Source organism: Bacillus rossius, chromosome 2, assembly GCF_032445375.1.
Source record: "Bacillus rossius redtenbacheri isolate Brsri chromosome 2, Brsri_v3, whole genome shotgun sequence".
NCBI lineage: Eukaryota > Metazoa > Arthropoda > Insecta > Phasmatodea > Bacillidae > Bacillus > Bacillus rossius.
This window is the reverse complement of record NC_086331.1, coordinates 4,961,214-4,980,857: the sequence shown is the minus strand read 5'-3', so window position 1 is coordinate 4,980,857 and position 19,644 is coordinate 4,961,214. Positions and strand designations below refer to the sequence as shown.

The 19,644-nt window shown below is 37.6% G+C and overlaps 1 protein-coding gene and 1 long non-coding RNA gene across 2 annotated transcripts in view; both read right to left on the bottom strand.

The window, feature by feature from the left end:
* The window catches only part of LOC134529925 (ly6/PLAUR domain-containing protein 6B-like), a 76,709-nt gene extending 64,804 nt beyond the window's left edge, over window positions 1-11,905 (bottom strand). The window contains exon 1 of the mRNA XM_063364480.1: window positions 11,851-11,905. The gene's annotated coding sequence lies outside the window, so the exon portion shown is untranslated. The remainder of the gene's footprint in view (window positions 1-11,850) is intronic.
* Window positions 11,906-13,470: 1,565 nt separating this feature from the next.
* On the bottom strand, window positions 13,471-17,791 carry LOC134529048 (uncharacterized). Its single transcript, XR_010074449.1, has 2 exons — window positions 17,489-17,791; window positions 13,471-15,245 (listed from the first exon to the last, which is right to left on the bottom strand). It is a non-coding gene; the product is annotated as an uncharacterized LOC134529048 (long non-coding RNA).
* Window positions 17,792-19,644: the final 1,853 nt, after the last annotated feature.

Here is a 19,644-nt window from a genome sequence, read left to right as displayed (position 1 = left end):
ATTTCTATCCTACTACAGAATCACTTGCGAAAGCCAACAACAATCTTATAAACATTTAGCCCTGCATAGACGTGCAACGACTACTTCTTAGCTCCAAATGGCTCCCAAAGCTCCAACAGCCTCCAAATGCTTAACACAGCTCCAAATGGCTCCAAATGCTCCAAACGGCTCCAAATGCTCCAAATGTCTCCAGCAGCTCCAAATGCTTGACAGCTCCAAATGCTTCAAAAGGCTCCAAATGCTCCAACAGCTCCAAAAAAAGGCTCCAAATGCTCCAATAGCCTCCAAACGCTTAACACAGCTCCAAATGGCTCCAAATGCTCCAAACGGCCTCCAAATGCTTGACAGCCTCCAAATGCTTAACACAGCTCTAAATGGCTCCAAATGCTCCAAACGGCCTCCAAATGCTTGACAGCTCCAAATGTCTCCAGCAGCTCCAAATGCTCCAACAGCTCCAAAAAAAGGCTCCAAATGCGCCAACAGCCTCCAAATGCTTAACAGAGCTCCAAATGGCTCCAAATACTTGACAGCTCCAAATGCATAACACAGCTCCAAATGGCTCCAAATGCTCCAAACGGCCTCCAAATGCTTGACAGCTCCAAATGTCTTCAGCAGCTCCAAATGCTCCAACAGCTCCAAAAAAAAGGCTCCAAATGCTCCAACAGCCTCCAAATGCTTAACACAGTTCCAAATGGCTCCAAATGCTCCAAACGGCCTCCAAATGCTTGACAGCTCCAAATGTTTCCAGCAGCTCCAAATGCTCCAAATGCTTGACAGCTCCAAATGCTTCAAAAGGCTCCAAATGCTCCAAATGCTCCAAACGACCTCCAAATGGCTCCAACAGCTCCAACAGCCTCCAAATGCTTGACAGCTCCAAATGTTTCCAGCAGCTCCAAATGCTCCAAATGGCTCCAACAGCCTCCAAATGCTTAACACAGCTCTAAATGGCTCCAACAGCTCCAAAAGACTCCAAATGCTTCAAAAGGCTCCAATTGCTCCAAGAGCTCCATCTTCAATTGGTTCCAACTGATTCCTATTACTTTTATCGAACTTGGCATGATTACTAACATGTCTTTATCAGTATACATTTTGACTGGCAGTGGTAACGTTTTTTTACACCTTTAAGTTATAAGTTTTATTTAGAAATCAGATTTCGATAAATGATAGCTTCCATCTGGAAAGAAAATATATTAATTTATCTTCAAGTTTATACACATACATTTAATTTAATCCATTATTGTATGTAGCCAGCTACCCTCAGTTCTTTGAGTATGAAGGATATTTCTTTAATGTTCGAATAGTTTCCTGCACAAAGCGATCCATGTAGTAGTCGTAGCCTGTTAACCAATATGTTAGGATCTTCCCATGAGGTATAATCAAACTCTTCTGCTGCCTTCATCATCCTTGCATGTTTATAATAAATATTATCTCTGGTGTTTATCGTTTTAACACCAACCACAAGGTCACTTTCGTCATCTTGCCAGTGATTATCACAAGCTTGATCAGGATAATTTATTTTATTACGCCGTTTCCATCGTTTTGGTCTCAAACCACCATCACAGTCTTCGCTCTTGCATGCTTTTGGTGCTTCAGTACAGTACTCAATCATGTCAGCCTCAGATGTGTCACCACAATCTTCAATCATGCCAGCTTCTGATGTGTCACCACAGTCTTCAATCATGTCAGCACCACAAACTTGATCAGGATAATTTATTTTATTACGTCGTTTCCATCGTTTTGGTCTCAGACTGCCATCACAGTCTTCGATCTTGCCTGCTTTAGGTGTTTCAGTACAGTACTCAATCATGTCAGCCTCAGATGTGTCACCACAATCTTCAATCATGCCAGCCTCAGATGATTCATCAAAGTCTTCGACCTTGTAAGCTTCAGGTGGTTCTCCATATTTCACATTTTCATGGAGACGACTAGATATTGGAGTAAATATATTTTCATTTCTAATGTGGTTACAACTTCCTTCGTTTGTTTTAAATTTTAAATTATTATCTTGATCTAGATCAGTAATTTTAGCATTAGCTTTTTCGCCTTCGTTCCTCTTCCGCGATGTTGTAGCCCAGTCTTCGTTATCTTTATTCATCTTAATTGTACAGGTCTTGTAATGTCTATCCAAGTAATATCTTCTACCAAAGGATTTCTGACACTGACTGCAATGAAATGGTTTTTGACAAGGACCCAAATTACACTCGCTTCTCTCATGTCGTTTAGCATTCTTTCTCAAGGTAAACACCTTGCTACAGTATCTACAGTGATGACGTTTTGATACAGCAACAAATCCCGTTTCAGGATTCATATTAGTTATTGAGACTAATGCCAGATGCAAACTAAGAGTTTTAAATTAGATATATTACTTAAATAGAATTTTTTAATTATTTCATCAGCGAGAATTAATTTATCTCATTCAAAGGTACTTGTTGCAAGTAGTTCTGCTTTTCAACAACAGATGTCGCCACATGTTACTTGCAGGTAAATAATATTTAGTTATTTTATGCGGGATGCGGGATGCTCACTAACGATCGCAAATCAAGGATGGCTTCGCTAGACTCCAAGGAGAAGGAAGTTCGTCCATCCTGTTAGTGCTTCTTAGATTTCTCAGAGATTATTTGACTGAGTAATGATATATTTTTTTTTAAATTTCCACCTGATAAAAATATTACAAGTGCTGATTTATTGGCAGAATTTCAATAATTAAATGCGACCTTGAATAAAAAATGACATGACTCATTAAGTAAAAAAAATTCTTCATGCAGAGATCAATTCCTCATCAGTAACCAGAAGCACTCGGAGAAAACCATCAGATGTCTAGTCAGGAATAATCAGAAGCACCCAGAGAAAACCATCAAAATATTGTCAAGAATAATCAGGAGCACACGGAGAAATCCACCATAATATTGACAAGAATAATCAGGAGCACACGGAGAAAACCACCGCAAGTTTTCTTTGATATCATAAAATTTCAGGAAAAAAATAATACTAAAAATAAAAATAAATTAATAAAAAATTAAAAAAAAAAAATTCATAAAATTCTGGCTTGGACTAGAACTCTATCTTTGCTCAACAATGAGAAGTTAACAAGCTAGCATAATCAGTTTTTGAATTTGTTGTGTTTTTTTTATTTTTTATTTTTTTCTGTAATTTTATGATAACAAAGAAAACTTGTGGCGGTTTTCTCCGTGTGCTTCCGATTATTCTTGTCAATATTATGGTGGTTTTCTCCGTGTGCTCCTGAATATTCTTGTCAATATTTTGATGGTTTTCTCGTGTTCTTGCAATCATTCCTGTGGTTTCTTCAAGTGTTTCTGACTATTCTGAGAAACCGCTCTCTGCATGGATTTTTTTTTTGTCTAATGAGACATGTCATTTTATTTGGAGTTACATTTAATTCGATAATTTCTGCTACTAAATCAAAACTTGCAATATTTTTATAAGGTGGAATTAACACATATCATTACTCAGTCAAATTAATATTATGCCATGAGACATCTGTGGAGCACCAACATGCAAGACGAACTTCCTTTTCCTTGGAGTCTAGCGAAGCCATCCTTCTTTTGCGATCGTTAGTGAGCATCCCACATCCCGCATAAAATAACTAAATATTATTTACCTGCAAGCAACATGTGGCGACATCTGTTGTTGAAAAGCAGAACTACATGCATAAAGTACTTTTGCAGGAGATATATTAATTCTCGCTGATGAAATATGAAAAAATTTCTATTTAAGTATTGAATCTAATTTAAAACACTCAATTGGTATCTGGCATTAGTCTCAGTAACTAATATGAATTCTGATTTGGGATCTGACGCTGTATCGAAAGAACATAGGTGTAAGTTTTGCAGTAAAGATTTTATCTTGAGAAAGAATAAAAGACAACACGAGAAGAATGACTGTGTTAAAAATCCACTGCGCAATATGATAAGTTGTGTTCGATGTAGCAAGTCGTTTACGCGGAGAGAGAGCCTAAAAAGACATGGAAGAACTTGTAGCGCCAAGCCTGCGTACAAGCTAGAGGACAACGATGAATCTACCATCCTAAGGAAGAGTTATCTGCATTACCACAATAATTTTCTTGGCTCTTCCGATCTCGACAAAGAACTTAAATTGAAGGAGGTTGATGATTTACGGAAGAATGAAGACAATGGAAGAATCCTTAACGTGAAAAGTGAGAATATATTCCAGCCGAATTCAAGTAGATCTTTCCTACTTTGTAAAAATGATGGACTCCTAAAAAGGAAGCATGAAGACGATGAAGACGCTTCAACATCATCAACATCGAAATATTACGGAAAATTGGGTGAAGACGATTCCTTCTACGGTGATTGTTACAGTGACTCTGAGGCTGATGACAAAGACATAGACTATGATGAAGCACCTAAAGCTGCCAAGATCGAAGAATGTGGCGGTGTCCTGAGACCGAAACGGTGGAAACGACGTGATATATTAAATAAATCTGATCAAGCTTGTGATGATCACCGTCTCAAACATGAAAGTTACCCTGAGGTTGGTGGTAAAACGGAAGACACCAGAGATCATAATATTTATAAAGGTGCAAGGAAGATGGTGGTAGAAGAGATTGATTACACATCATGGAAAGATCCAAACATATTGGTTGACCGGCTAAGACTTCTACATGGTTCGCTTTGTGCAGGAAACTATTCGTGCATCAAAGAAATATCCTTCATACTCAAGGAACTGAGGAATGCTGGCTACATACAATAATGGCTTGTTTTACTTGCATTTGTATAATGTAAAGCAATAAAATAAACAATTTAAATTATAAGAATTTAATGTTTTTATTTCTTGTATTCTGATTTCTAAGACTTAGATCTCGTAACTTGTGCTTCCTTGTTGCCTTTTTTTTTTTTGTTGATGGAGCTTCCAAATGTGCTGCCTTTTCGATGCTGGTGCTTCCAAATGTGCTGCCTTTTCGTTGTCGGTGCTTCCAAATGTGCTGCCTTTTCGTTGTCGGTGCTTCCAAATGTGCTGCCTTTTCGATGATGGAGCTTCCAAATGTGCTGCCTTTTCGTTGTCGGTGCTTCCAAATGTGCTGCCTTTTCGTTGTCGGTGCTTCCAAATGTGCTGCCTTTTCGTAGTCGGTGCTTCCAAATGTGCTGCCTTTTCGTTGTCGGTGCTTCCAAATGTGCTGCCTTTTCGTTGTCGGTGCTTCCAAATGTGCTGCCTTTTCGTAGGCGGTGCTTCCAAATGTGCTGCCTTTTCGTAGTCGGTGCTTCCAAATGTGCTGCCTTTGCGTTGTCGGTGCTTCCAAATGTGCTGCCTTTTCGTTGTCGGTGCTTCCAATTGTGCTGCTTTTTCGTTGTCGGTGCTGCCAAATGTGCTGCCTTTTCGTTGTCGGTGCTGCCAAATGTGCTGCCTTTTCGTTGTCGGTGCTGCCAAATGTGCTGCCTTTTCGTTGTCGGTGCTTCCAAATGTGCTGCCTTTTCGTAGTCGGTGCTTCCAAATGTGCTGCCTTTTCGTTGTCGGTGCTTCCAAATGTGCTGTCTTTTCGTTGTCGGTGCTTCCAAATGTGCTGCCTTTTCGTAGGCGGTGCTTCCAAATGTGCTGCTTTTTCGTAGTCGGTGCTTCCAAATGTGCTGCCTTTGCGTTGTCGGTGCTTCCAAATGTGCTGCCTTTTCGTTGTCGGTGCTGCCAAATGTGCTGCCTTTTCGTAGTCGGTGCTTCCAATTTTTTTTTCCTTTTTTGAAGGTGCTTCCAAGTGTGCTTCCTTTTTTTGATGGTGCTTCCAATTTTTTTTTCCTTTTTTGAAGGTGCTTCCAAATGTGCTTCCTTTTTTGTTGACGGTGCTTCTATTTTTTTAATGTTGTTTTGACTCTAGTATTTTAGTAAATTGTTCTTGATTTGACTATCGTATTATTCAAACCGGTTAATGTATATTAACGAGTCCTATACAGCAGGACGCTTAGTTTGTTACTGCCGTTGACGGTGTACGGATCACCTAGTTTGTTTCTTCTGGTGTATAAGTCGCGTAATTGGCTGTTCTTGAGACTTCGATGGCATCTTTACCGACTTTAACGTCGTACTCGATGGAGGATGTACCATCGACTACGAGAACCATGACGTCGGCGCCGACGATGTTGGAGCAGATCCCGTTGGCAACGCCTCTGACAACGCTGGAGGAGACTTCGATATGTGCTGTTCCACCATCAGCTGAAGTTTCACCATCTGCATTCCAGACTTCAATTCATGAAGAGCGTGCATCGCATCAGTGCAAATATTGTGACGCATCATTTACTAGAACTTCAAATGCGCGCAGACATGAAAGGAGCGGTTGTTCTAATAATGTTCAAAGAATACATTTTCAGTGTATAAAATGTAATAAACTAATTTCACGTTTTGATAGCTTACATCGTCATTATAAAAAATGCTCCGAGACGTATAATGAACATGGTTATTGTTTCGACTCATGTGTTGTACCGGCTAATGAGACTATATAAGTGATATGAACTTCAGTCCGTCTCTGGCTGTGGTGATGAACGGATCGTATAGACATTTAAAGTCATGTAAAAGGCTTAGTACGTACAATAAGAAGACTGTTTGAATCGAGAAATCCACAAAACTTTAGTAATTTGTCAGTGTTTTTTTTTGTACTTGTAGTAGTGTAGTATGTATGAAATAAAAGTTTTTTTAAAAGAACTTGCGGTGTTTTTAATTTTCTCAAACCTTACACTTTAGTGGTACTTTTTTAAAATATTAATGTTGTTTTGTATCGACAAGGGATCGAACCAAGGACCTTATTCGATCTAATCAATCAGTATATAAATTAAAAAAATTATTTAATGAATTTTGAACTTTTTCCCGAATCTCTAGCATTAAAATTACGAATTTCCAATATGGTAGTCTTGACGTCTGATAGGATGATGGTTGTAGAGGATTTAAAGTCTCTTTACGAAAGTTTAACATGGTTTATTGAAATTATTATTTTTTCATAAAATTAAACATTATTGCATCGATCGGGTATCGAACCGAGGACGTGAATCGATCGAATCAATATGTAAATTAATGAGTGATTTATTTAATGAATTTTGGAACTTTTCCCGAATTTCTAGCTAAATAATTACGGATTTTCAAGATGGCGGCCAAATTTCAAGATGGCGGGTGTCACAGTAATAAATGATTACTGCACTCTATCAGATAAGAACTAAACTAACATGGCGTGAGCGCACTCTCGCCGACGATACATTGATGATGGCTTCCAGCATCAAAGATAAGATGGCGGACATGACGTCATACTAGATGACGATCTATATGCTTTGAAAAAAAGTGGTGGGAGTCAGTCTGCTAGCACACACCACGGGGGGAAGGATCGGTCGCCATTTTTAATTTTTTTGCCCTCACCGGGTTCGAACCGAGGACTCCGAACTCCGTGTCGTAAAAATATAATTTTTATAAATCTTTTATTAAAATTTTATTAAATGGATTTTTTTTTATAATTTTTAATTTTTTTTCATTAAAATCGGATAATAAATAAAAAAGTTAAAGATGGCGGCCGTAACAAAATTTGCAACGGTGACGTCATCATCCAATATGGCTGCCATGACATCCTTATTTTCAAGGTCGGCGGCTCATAAGCGGCTAGCTCTTAGGAGTTTTAAGCCGCTTTTAGGAGTTTTCGTTTTTTCTAGGGCAAAGCGACTTTTGAGGATTTTCGAAATCCTAATTTTTGAACTGTGGAATTATTTGAGATTTTTTGGCGGAATTTATTTCCACATAAATGGAAATTTTGGCGAATTTTGAGGAATTTTGGGCAAATTTTGCCCAATTTTGACGGATTTTGGCGATTTTTGAGGATCAAATTAAAGGTCAAGGTCAAAGGTCAAGGTCAAGGTCATCCAAGATGGCCGCCGTGACGTCACAATCCAAGATGGCGGACGTGCCCACACGCTCCACAGCCTGGAAGCCTGCCGCCGGAAATACATTCATATACTACTCTCAACATTTGATCGGTTTCTTTGCAATTTCACTATCCTTGGCTTTTTAATATTAGTCCCTAGATCATGAGCTAGCTCTTCACATTTTTCGAAGATAGTTTTAAACTTTTTGTTGCTGTGGTGTCAGTGCTCTTGGATGCTTGATATTGTGTCTTTGACTAGTTGCATTGCTCTGAATACGTCCATGTACTCAGACTGTAACTTTCGAGACGGGTTAAGTGATCCCTAAAATATCGTCTAGAACAACCACAGAGATGATAAACTCCGATGATAGCATGCAATGTAACAATGCAAATGCATTGCTCCCTTGAGATGATTTTTTGGGCTATTTCTTGTAGTACTGACGGTAGGACAGGGGGAGCCTCTAGAAAGGTAAGTACAGCAAAATGCCGTTCAATCCATCTTGTTTCACACAGTTCCTTGAGAATATGTTTCCCTTTCTTCAGCCTGTCTCCCATTTCTTGGTCTAATGCATGAATTCTCCCAGCAGATTCACGAAAAAAGGTTTGCTACTGAAGAAATCACCCCTACAGCATTCCTTATGCTGGCCACCGTACAAGCTTTACTTACAGCCAAATTAAGTCTGTGACTAGCACAGTGAGTGTAGAGGGCCAGCGGCTCTAGCGGCATTATTCTAGCCTGAACGCCTTTAAAATTTCCACTCATAATTGAATCGGTCATTTGAGAAACGTCATGAGTCCATTTTTATGGAAAATGAGTTATGACAAACAAAGTAAACAGAATGCAAAGGCCGAGCATTCCAGCAAGAAACGGCATGAGTCCATGATATATCCTCGGTGCTAGGCGCAATAGAATTGTTTTGTGAATTGAGAAACGTCACAAGTCCTGGACTTGTGACATTCTCTTCTGAACGAAAAGTCCTTGACTTGTGACGTTTCTCCTCTGAAAACCATAGATTGCCACTGGCCATCCACCCCAATCTTGCCTGAGCATTAACTCGGAAAATACAGCAATGATGAAAGATCCATTACACACTCTACACCACTCCCCCTAAAAATATACTAATTCATCCATTAGGCCCAGAATATACATATTAGGACCCAGTCAAAAATCCAATCCACATCAAGAAGCTTGAAGATATCACAAAACTCATCAAATACATCCCTAATGAACATTCAGGTTTTTATCAAGAAATTTTGGAATGGCCAACAGCAACAGGAGCAACAGACGATGCGTGAAATGATATACTTACAAGCTAAAAAAAGAGAACTAAAAATGACTCCGTATGTATTTCAAAAGTAAAACATGGAAACGTATTTTTCATGTTAAAATAATGTCAGTATAATAATACAAGGTTTTTTACGTCTTAAAATGATGTCCGTATAATAATACAAGACCTTTTTTGTGTTTACGTTATTAAAGTTAGTATTTTCAGGGTGTAATGTCATCCAAAACATTATTTCAGCTTCATAATTAGATGTTCATTTGAGAAACGTCATCAGTCCATTAACTTTATTTATTCTTAAATAAATATATAATACCTTTTTTAAGGACGTTACGGTATTAAAACACAGCTAATATGTTTATTCAACTTAAAAAGCAAGCTGTATATTTTTAATTTAAGTCTTTAAGAAACTAGAAGGTTTTTCTTGATTATCTCAATACTAGTTTTTTGGACTCATGACGTTTCTCAAATGACCGATTCAATTGACCCGCCGTAAAATGCTTGTCCACGACAGTTACGAATGTCCAGGTTCAATTTGGCAAGTTCTCCTAATACTGTTCGGCAAATGTTTTCGCCAGTGAGGTCTACAACGTCAATAAACCTTAAAAAGACTTCTTTAATGGAATAAGTAGCAAGGTCGTAATAGCGAATACAGACAGACACATGTTCCTTAATAGAATTATCTGTTATTGCATCAACAATCAAGCTAAAATATACTGCATTCTTGATTTTAGCTGCAATTTTGTCTATTATTACCTCGCCACAACACTGGATTATATAGTTTTGAGTGGTCTTGCTTATATACGTGCTGTTTTTGCTACATGACTCTATATGTAACAATAGATCCTTGTCTCCAGCATAAATTACCGTTTTTATGATAGGTATCAATTTCTTTTTGTTTTCTTCGACAAGAGCCTTTTCTGCACTTCTGATTTGACAAATCACATCATGAGATTTTCCCTCCATCACCATTACAAAATTCTGGCTTGCTACTATATTTGCTTTATGGTATTTGGTGTTCGAATGATGTTTTAAAGTTTCTGTTGCCTTTTTGAAAGTACTTAAAGGCTCTACAACCAGTTTACCTAAATGAAAATCATTCGTACCACCCTCAGATCGTCCAAAGAGTACGCAACTTTTACACAATCCTCCGTTAAGCTTTTTGCTATACGCGAGCCATGGATAGAGTTTCAACCAGTTATACTGAAACGACCTATTCTTTTTTCCCTCAAGAATCAAAGGAAAGTTGTAGTCAGTTGGAGGTACCCACGAGTTCTTCATCCATTAGTATATGTCTTCATTTGATAGTGAAATTGAAACACTTTCACTGTCCAAAATATATCCAAAGTCACGATCTTGCCACGAAATTGCTGGCACCGGCACCTCACTACTAATCAGGTCTGTTTTACTTAAAGTAGATTGAGAACTAGTAGACAAAGAAGAGGAAGTTGTAGGCTTAATCTTATCCTGTTTATTCGAGGGTTTGGAGCAAATTGATTCTGCCAGTACTTTGTGCTTCTCTGATTCTTTTACTATGCCCTAAAAATAAAACACCACAATGAAATTCAAGTTTAGTTTTGAACCAAGAATCAAAATGTGGTACAGAGCATTTTAAGGCTAACCACAGTTTACAAAATGTTTCAATGAAATGGCTTGATTTTTGTACACAACTGCCTCTCGAAGTAACGCTCTAATTCTAATCATTTCAAGAAAACAGAGCGCTCATTAAAACAGCTCTAATCAAATATGTTTTCCCATGAGAGTGCATGTTAATCAAAATAATTCGTTTTTCTATTAGGTAAATGATAACTGACTACCATTTAAATCAAAACACTCTTCCCCGTTTAAATCAATTTACAAAACTAATTTTTATCGCAAGACATATTAAGTACATTAAATTAAATGTTGAATAGCCTGAAATTAAATTTAAAAACGTTCGCGTACCACATTGTTCACATAATAACGGCTTTGGCCACTTGGGTTTTGGGCCAACATTCCTAAGTAGGCGCAAAATAAATAATATTTTAGCAAAAAATAACCGAATTCAAAATAACACATTCTATAAAAGAAGCAATAAAAAGTAAAAAATAATTTCTTTATTAATTTACTTCTGTTTACTTTAATTAATTAATACACCTGTTAATGTAATTCCCGCATCTGCTTACTAAATGTGTATCTGAAATGAAATGACACACCAGCGCGACTGGTAGCGTGAGGTAAAATAGCGCTGAAAGCTTCTTGTTATTCTCACCAGAGCTGTTACTGATGTGGTAGATGGAGTGGCGTACTGTAAACATTGGCTGAACACGGAATGAAAATGAAGGAAGCGAATAGCTATAAAGGAAAGAGCAAAATATTGTTAGTTGATTCGTCACATTTATTCGTTGCATTGTATTAACTACACACATGATTTTGCTATTTTGTGCGCACAGAAATAAACATTATCATAAAAGAAAACAGCGCTACTTTGAATCTATAGTTGCGCTACTTAAAATCATGCCCTAATTAATTGGCGTCGTTACTTTAAAACAGCGCTAATCAAACCGCGTTACTTCGACGGGATTGTGTATTTTGGAATTAATTTTCCGTTCATCATAGTGATTACGTGACGCGGGTATGAACTTAGATAGTAATTATTGTTATTGCAAAGTCTCACAATGAAAATAAGTACATACACAGCCCTATATAATTTTGGGATTCACTTACCTTCGATTATTTGCAGAAAAAAGAATCCAAGCCCAGTTGTCTACTCTTTTTCTTACTATTCATCTTAACAGCACTGAATTAAAAACACTAAATATTGTCACGTCTCACTTTCAGAGGGGGGAGAGAGAATCGTAGCTCTTTACATAGAAACAACTCGCTTGGCATCAACTAGTCTTAACTTCATAAAATACTTTACTGTACCTAGGATCATAGGTTCGTCATCCCGTACAGGATGTCTGGTGAGAGCTGAACTAAGGAGATTTTGCAAAATAACATAATACTTAATTAAAATTATTTTATTCTTAAAGTCAAATACTCAACATCATTTTAAAGAACATTTAAATAGCGGGATTACAATTTAAAACAATAATCTCTTTACTTCCTTAACGATTGAACGATCTTACAAGAGAGAGAATGAGAGAACTTCACTAAACACTTCCCTAGTCCTTCCGAATACCTCAAATCATAATTAATACTTAAAATTAAAACAAAGATAAGTCCATACTCACATTTTCCGAAAAGCCTTTCTTGATCGATTACTTTAAAAAAATAACGTAGGGGCCTCTCCTGCCCTTGAAATCCCGAACGAACATTACATTTTAAAAACTATGACGCGTGACCCCTGACGAGGGCCATAGCCTCCGCCCGAAAGCTTGACGACTACATTATGACCTAACTTAAATTAAACGACTCGTGGCCTCTGGCGTCGACCATAGCTTCTGCCCGAAAGCTTGAATTCCTACATCACGAACGAACTAACAACTCGTGACCACAGGTGAGACGCATAGCCTCCGCCTGAGTGAGCCTGAATTCCTACATCACGAACGAACTAACAACTCGTGACCACAGGTGAGACGCATAGCCTCCGCCTGAGTGAGCCCCGAGTCACCACTCACTTGCGCTTAAATTCGCGCGCCCTGCCGCGCCTACCATAACAAAAGCTCGTTATTGAAGTCAAATTTACTAAACAACTAACTAGAACATCTGGGAAGACTACCCCCCCTCTACCCCAATGTGCAGGCCACACCGCGCGGCTTGTTACGACAGCGCGCCCCAGTAACTGCGGCCCGTGGCTGCGCCAGCGCGCGGCCAAACAAACAAACAAAATTCTGCAAGCCCGCAGCGCGCCGCGCCGGCCCCGTGCCCCAATTACATGGTCACGCCACTTGCGCTGACGAGTGAACAGAGCAGCCAGCCCAGAGTCCCGTCAGTAAAGTCCCTAAATTTGATTTCAACAACCCTGCAAAATTTCAACCCGCGACATAACCCTCCCCTCACAGAGCTCGAGCCCCATCGAGCTACCTCAAAATTACAAATTGTCTTTTTCCATTAAACCATAACTATAAATTCCTCATTTCACAAAAATAATAATTTTCTTAGTTCCTTGCTGTCTGAACATACATCTAGATTCTGCATAAGATTTATTTTAAAACAACAAGTATTCATAAAATTAAATGTAAAACTTTTATCTGGTTTGTTCTCACAGGAACCTTCAGAGGCTCGAGTTCTCAATTCTAAAAAAATTGTTCTGTTAGTGAAGCTCTCTTTACAAATTAAATTACTGTTCTTAGTTTCTCAGTATTCGTTAAACAATGTGCAAATTCTTGATAATTATTATTATTTTTTTTTTTTTCGGTTTCCGTTTATTACCATACTTCTTTCGTTCTTCAAAAAAAATTAAGTGTCCTTACAGTGTTTCAATTAATTAAACTCTTATCTCGTGAAGGTTGGTGCAACTCCTCGAAGTCAGTGTTGTCGAGAAGAGTAGCTCCCTGGGCTGGCCATCAGCAAACACCACTCAACTCCAACAGCTACTGGACTGGCTTCCAGGGCAGCTCACAACTTCTCCCCACATCTGCTTCGGAGTTGTGCCATCCTCATCACGAACAGATTACAATTCTGAAACATCATCAACAGGCATTACCATCACGCCTGACAAATACAAAACTAACTACTAAACTGCAATCGATGGGCAAGGATGCAAACACACAAAAAAATAAAATTAATTAATTCAACTGCTAACATAAAGTATCCCACCCTTAGCATAATCTAATCAGGCAAATAATTTGATAGGAAAAACTTAAGGAAGGGAAACATGACCTCCAATGATTTTCCCTAACTCTTGAGTCTTGATCTTCTCTATACAGCAAATAGTCCCCACGAAGTAACTGGGTTGAAGGTCAGTTCACATGACCCACCCATAACCTCTTCTACTCTTCTTTTCTTCTGGGGGCAACCACAATGCCCACCAATCTCTCTCCATGGTGCCGAACCAGCTATCCCATGAGAGTAAACAACGTAGTCAATAGAAGCGCAGAGGGGAAACACCAATCTCTGGCTTGTCGAGTCATAAAACTGCTTTATCTTCTTCTTCTTCTGAGTAAAAATATCTGACTAACCTTGCTTCTATTCTTCCCAACAATAAAAAAAAAGTTCATCAGGTATCTTCATGAAAAAACATTCTAACTAATAATAAGTCTTCTTTTTCTTCTTTTTTTTTTCTGTTAGATGTAATAGAAGGCCATGTTAGGGAGGTTATAGGGAAAAAGAGTGGCCAATTCCCACCCCATCACCCACCTAGATCATGACTAATTAACTTTTAAACTTTCTATTTCAAACAAATTAAAAAAAAACCATTTTTTTTTATTCAAACTTTTAAACTATAATTACTTTTACTTCATAACCTCAAAAGCTAATCAATAATTCTAAATGAAATTGTGATTTACTGCATCCTTGTTCCATCCGATCTGTTTGTTTATAACCTTTCTTGTAAAGTATAAAATTTTCAAACATTACTAATTCAAAAAAAAATTAAATTCTGGTGTCCTTTGAGTTACAATTAACTTTACTATTTCTTAGCTTGAAATAATTTAAGTTTTCAGAACTATTTCATTGTCTAATTCACAACACTTAAAAATCAACTCAAAACAACAAATCATCAAAATCAATAAGATCATCTGACCTACCTATCAGTACTGTGAACTTGAACTGTTCGTACACATTTATAATAAGCTATTGTATTTAAATTCCAACCTAAATAAGGTTTAAAAAAAACTACTAATCCCTCTGTAAATTAAGAAAATTAACTTTAAAAATTAAACTTAAGGTATTAGTTCTTTTTGACAGCTACCACAACTCACTAGTTCCATTACATTACTATAACCTAAAAAGTTCTGTAAATAATGTTTATAACAAAAAAACTACAGTGGCTGTCTTCCAAAATAAAAATAAAACTTTACATGACCTTATTAATCTCCACTTGTAAGTCCATGGCTGCCAGCTTTCTCTTCTCTTGAATCTTCAGTCTTGGCTCTTGTTTCAGTGATCTTGTATCTTGTCTCTCGAACTCTTGTCATCTTGTAAACTGGACTGCTGCTCAGCTCATCTTAAGGAATCTGTAACAGTTTCAAAAATACATGTTAATTTAAATTACATAATTCCTGTTCTTTGGTCCTAAAAAAAAATTGTATTATTAGTACACATTACCCTGAAACAACATTATTATTCATTGTTTATTACTTAAAAAAAATGCTTTACCATAAAATCCTTTTTTGTTCTTTTCATTAGGCCTATTTATTTTCCTTCTTCTTAATTAAATTCTGCTTCAAATGTTAATCCTAACTTAAGACCTACCATCTATTTATTATTCATTACCTACATTATTTATGTTACCCTAAAATTACCATAAGTTTCTAATACTTCCTATCAAAGATATTCTCTCTAAAAAAAAATTTACTTGTGACTCTTAACTTAACAAACTTAAAAAAAACTTTTACACTAGACTTAACTTATTATTCATTCTTAGTTACTAAATTTCTATATGTAAACTTTAGTACTTACAAACAAAAACTGCCTATTTCTCTCTACCTCTTAATCTCTTTCAATTATTACAATAATAATGTTACCTTGCATCTTTAAACTTTCTTCTTTTCAATTAAATTAGACATCTCATAACAATAAAAATTCTGCCTATACTCTTCTTATGGGTGTCCAACCCAACAACAAAATTTCAAATTCTCAAGTTTCCTTATATTTAAATTATGCAATGCACATAACCTCTGTGGTGCCTGTACCCTTTTAGGCCTACCACCTTCTCCTCTCACAGCATGACAACTCTTATTCCTCGGGGTCTGTATTCACTGTTACAAATCAAATATCTCAAAAAAATTAAAAACAAATTTATTATTTTAAGAAAACAAAAATTTACATTGAATTTACTATGGAGCCTGGAAATCTTAATGTCTCACAGCAGCTAACATGACTAAATCCCATGGAACCCCAGGTTTACATAACCTGTGCCCAAAAATTTAAGCATACCAGGCTTTCTCTGCACTGGTTTTACAGCATCACACACTATTTAGGGCCCCTGATCTGCCATCAGTCCCAAGGAGTTTTCCCACAACCCCTCTCTACACAAGCACCTACCGCATTCCTCTCAATTGGCTATCGGTTTTACGGCATTCTTTTGAGATCCGACCATCAAGTTAGGGCTAATCGAACACTAAACCTCCATACTTCCAAACTAATGTAAATCAATTAAATTTTCTCTGTAAATTCTAAAAATCAAAAAAAATTATTCCAACATGCCAAAGAAACTTCCAAAAAAAATTCATAATCTTATCTTCAAACCATTAAAATAAAAATAAATAGATTACTCTGTTTTCTCCTTAATAACTGTAAACTGTCAACAAATATCATGTCGTAAATTTTAACTATGCTTACTGACTCTTAATCATAAAATCTCATTTGTCCTAATTAATAAACAACCGATTTCCTTAAAATCTCACTGTATCTCTCACACTCAAACTTCACTGGCTGAATATCTCAATAAATTCAAAAACAAGTATCTAAACTCTTAAAGAAACTCCTCCCCAATTATTCAAATTACTTCACCTTATTTTATTTCATTACTTAAAACACCTTACTCAAAAAAAATTAATTAATTATCTAGCTATCTTCCATTATTATTTATTTACCGAACAAAACTTTCTCCTAAATTAATTTAGTAAAATTCAATTTCACATTAGGCAAGTACACTAACTCTCTACAGCAATGTTTCTCATTTCCCTCCTTCCTAACTGAATCCAATCTTACTTAACCTCCAGGGAATTTACCTCACAAAATAACCAAAAATTTCACTGTAGTGCCTATCTGCTATAGGCCCACTACACAGGGACAGGGGGCTCTAACCCCACCAACAAACTTCATTGAAATGGTACCCTATCCCATACAGGATAGCCACTTCGGTACTACATGGGGAACTCCTGCCCCAAACTACTCACAACTCTCAGGATTCTCCTGACCCTTAATTCCGTAGTCAGCCCATCTCCTATGGTCTGCGCTACAATTCCCTTTCTTCCCAGGGACACAACGCCTCACCTTAGGGTCCCTCGCCCTAATGAAAACATTAATTTTGTCTCTCTGTTCTTTTGGAGTAAATTCCCTCTACACACAAAATCTAGCCTTCCCAGTTTTCTCAATGCTTATCGATTTTATAGTGTACCTCCTTAATAATGTTTACAAATCCCAAAAAAATATTTTTAAAACCGAGGTAGGATTTAACTAACAAAACATAAACAACTTACAACGAAACACTTCTAGCCTATACATCATACACTTCTTAAATTAAATTACTTACATACTGAAAGTTCCTCTTCTCCTAAAACACACTTAAATTTAAATTTATTTAACCAATAGTCTATTTTCTTATCGCTAAGTTACCGTACAGCTGATCAAAACAAGGTCACGGCCTGTCCACGTCTCCGTATGAGCCCGTGACGTCACCGAATTCCATCAGGTGCGCCAACCCTCGCTTGCGGTTCCTCCGTTCTCCGCTAGGTCTCAGCACCTCCCCGTCACGTGTTCATTCTGCCACGTCCACTGACGTGTCGTTCTGAAACAACTCTCAACATTTTTCTAATTAAAACAAAACATCACTATAAATTCTATAACTCTCTTTTACATAAACTCTCGTTTTCTCTTTAATTCCTTTCTAACGTTTATCCTTCCCTCGACTGATTTAATTCGTACGTCTCGTCTCCTACGCGCACGAAAACAAAACAAACTTCTCTTGAAAATAATTCCTATTTACGACAAAAAACTTTATTTTAAATTATAATTCTCTTAACCTACAATCTTAAAATGAACTTCAATTAAATTAAACCACTTGCATTATCTCTAATAAGCATTTAACTTATAACGTATTCTCCTCACGTAATAATCCCCGATATAAATCTACAATAAATTCAACGACTTAAAACAACTTATCACTATAAACTTTATCCTTACAAGTATCCTCAAATAAACATCTGTTACGTCAAAAAAAAATCTCAAAGACTTCCTCCACTATAGACTAAAATTCCGTAATCCTCTCCTCAAGTAAACTCTTAATAACCTGCTATCAGAAGCTGAAACTAACTTAATAATAAACATAAAAATCTACCTCTCTCTCTCTCTCCAGAAATAGAACCTATCCGGCGAACTCTACCCTTTCTGTCACGTGCACCTACCCGGCGCCTCCACCATTTCTGTCACGTCTCACTTTCAGAGGGGGGAGAGAGAATCGTAGCTCTTTACATAGAAACAACTCGCTTGGCATCAACTAGTCTTAACTTCATAAAATACTTTACTGTACCTAGGATCATAGGTTCGTCATCCCGTACAGGATGTCTGGTGAGAGCTGAACTAAGGAGATTTTGCAAAATAACATAATACTTAATTAAAATTATTTTATTCTTAAAGTCAAATACTCAACATCATTTTAAAGAACATTTAAATAGCGGGATTACAATTTAAAACAATAATCTCTTTACTTCCTTAACGATTGAACGATCTTACAAGAGAGAGAATGAGAGAACTTCACTAAACACTTCCCTAGTCCTTCCGAATACCTCAAATCATAATTAATACTTAAAATTAAAACAAAGATAAGTCCATACTCACATTTTCCGAAAAGCCTTTCTTGATCGATTACTTTAAAAAAATAACGTAGGGGCCTCTCCTGCCCTTGAAATCCCGAACGAACATTACATTTTAAAAACTATGACGCGTGACCCCTGACGAGGGCCATAGCCTCCGCCCGAAAGCTTGACGACTACATTATGACCTAACTTAAATTAAACGACTCGTGGCCTCTGGCGTCGACCATAGCTTCTGCCCGAAAGCTTGAATTCCTACATCACGAACGAACTAACAACTCGTGACCACAGGTGAGACGCATAGCCTCCGCCTGAGTGAGCCTGAATTCCTACATCACGAACGAACTAACAACTCGTGACCACAGGTGAGACGCATAGCCTCCGCCTGAGTGAGCCCCGAGTCACCACTCACTTGCGCTTAAATTCGCGCGCCCTGCCGCGCCTACCATAACAAAAGCTCGTTATTGAAGTCAAATTTACTAAACAACTAACTAGAACATCTGGGAAGACTACCCCCCCTCTACCCCAATGTGCAGGCCACACCGCGCGGCTTGTTACGACAGCGCGCCCCAGTAACTGCGGCCCGTGGCTGCGCCAGCGCGCGGCCAAACAAACAAACAAAATTCTGCAAGCCCGCAGCGCGCCGCGCCGGCCCCGTGCCCCAATTACATGGTCACGCCACTTGCGCTGACGAGTGAACAGAGCAGCCAGCCCAGAGTCCCGTCAGTAAAGTCCCTAAATTTGATTTCAACAACCCTGCAAAATTTCAACCCGCGACAATATAAACTAACGCATAAATAAAAATCCTAAAATGCTGTTGGGCGAGATGGTAACTCAATAAGCCACATAACCTGCCCTAGATTATAGATACTATCCC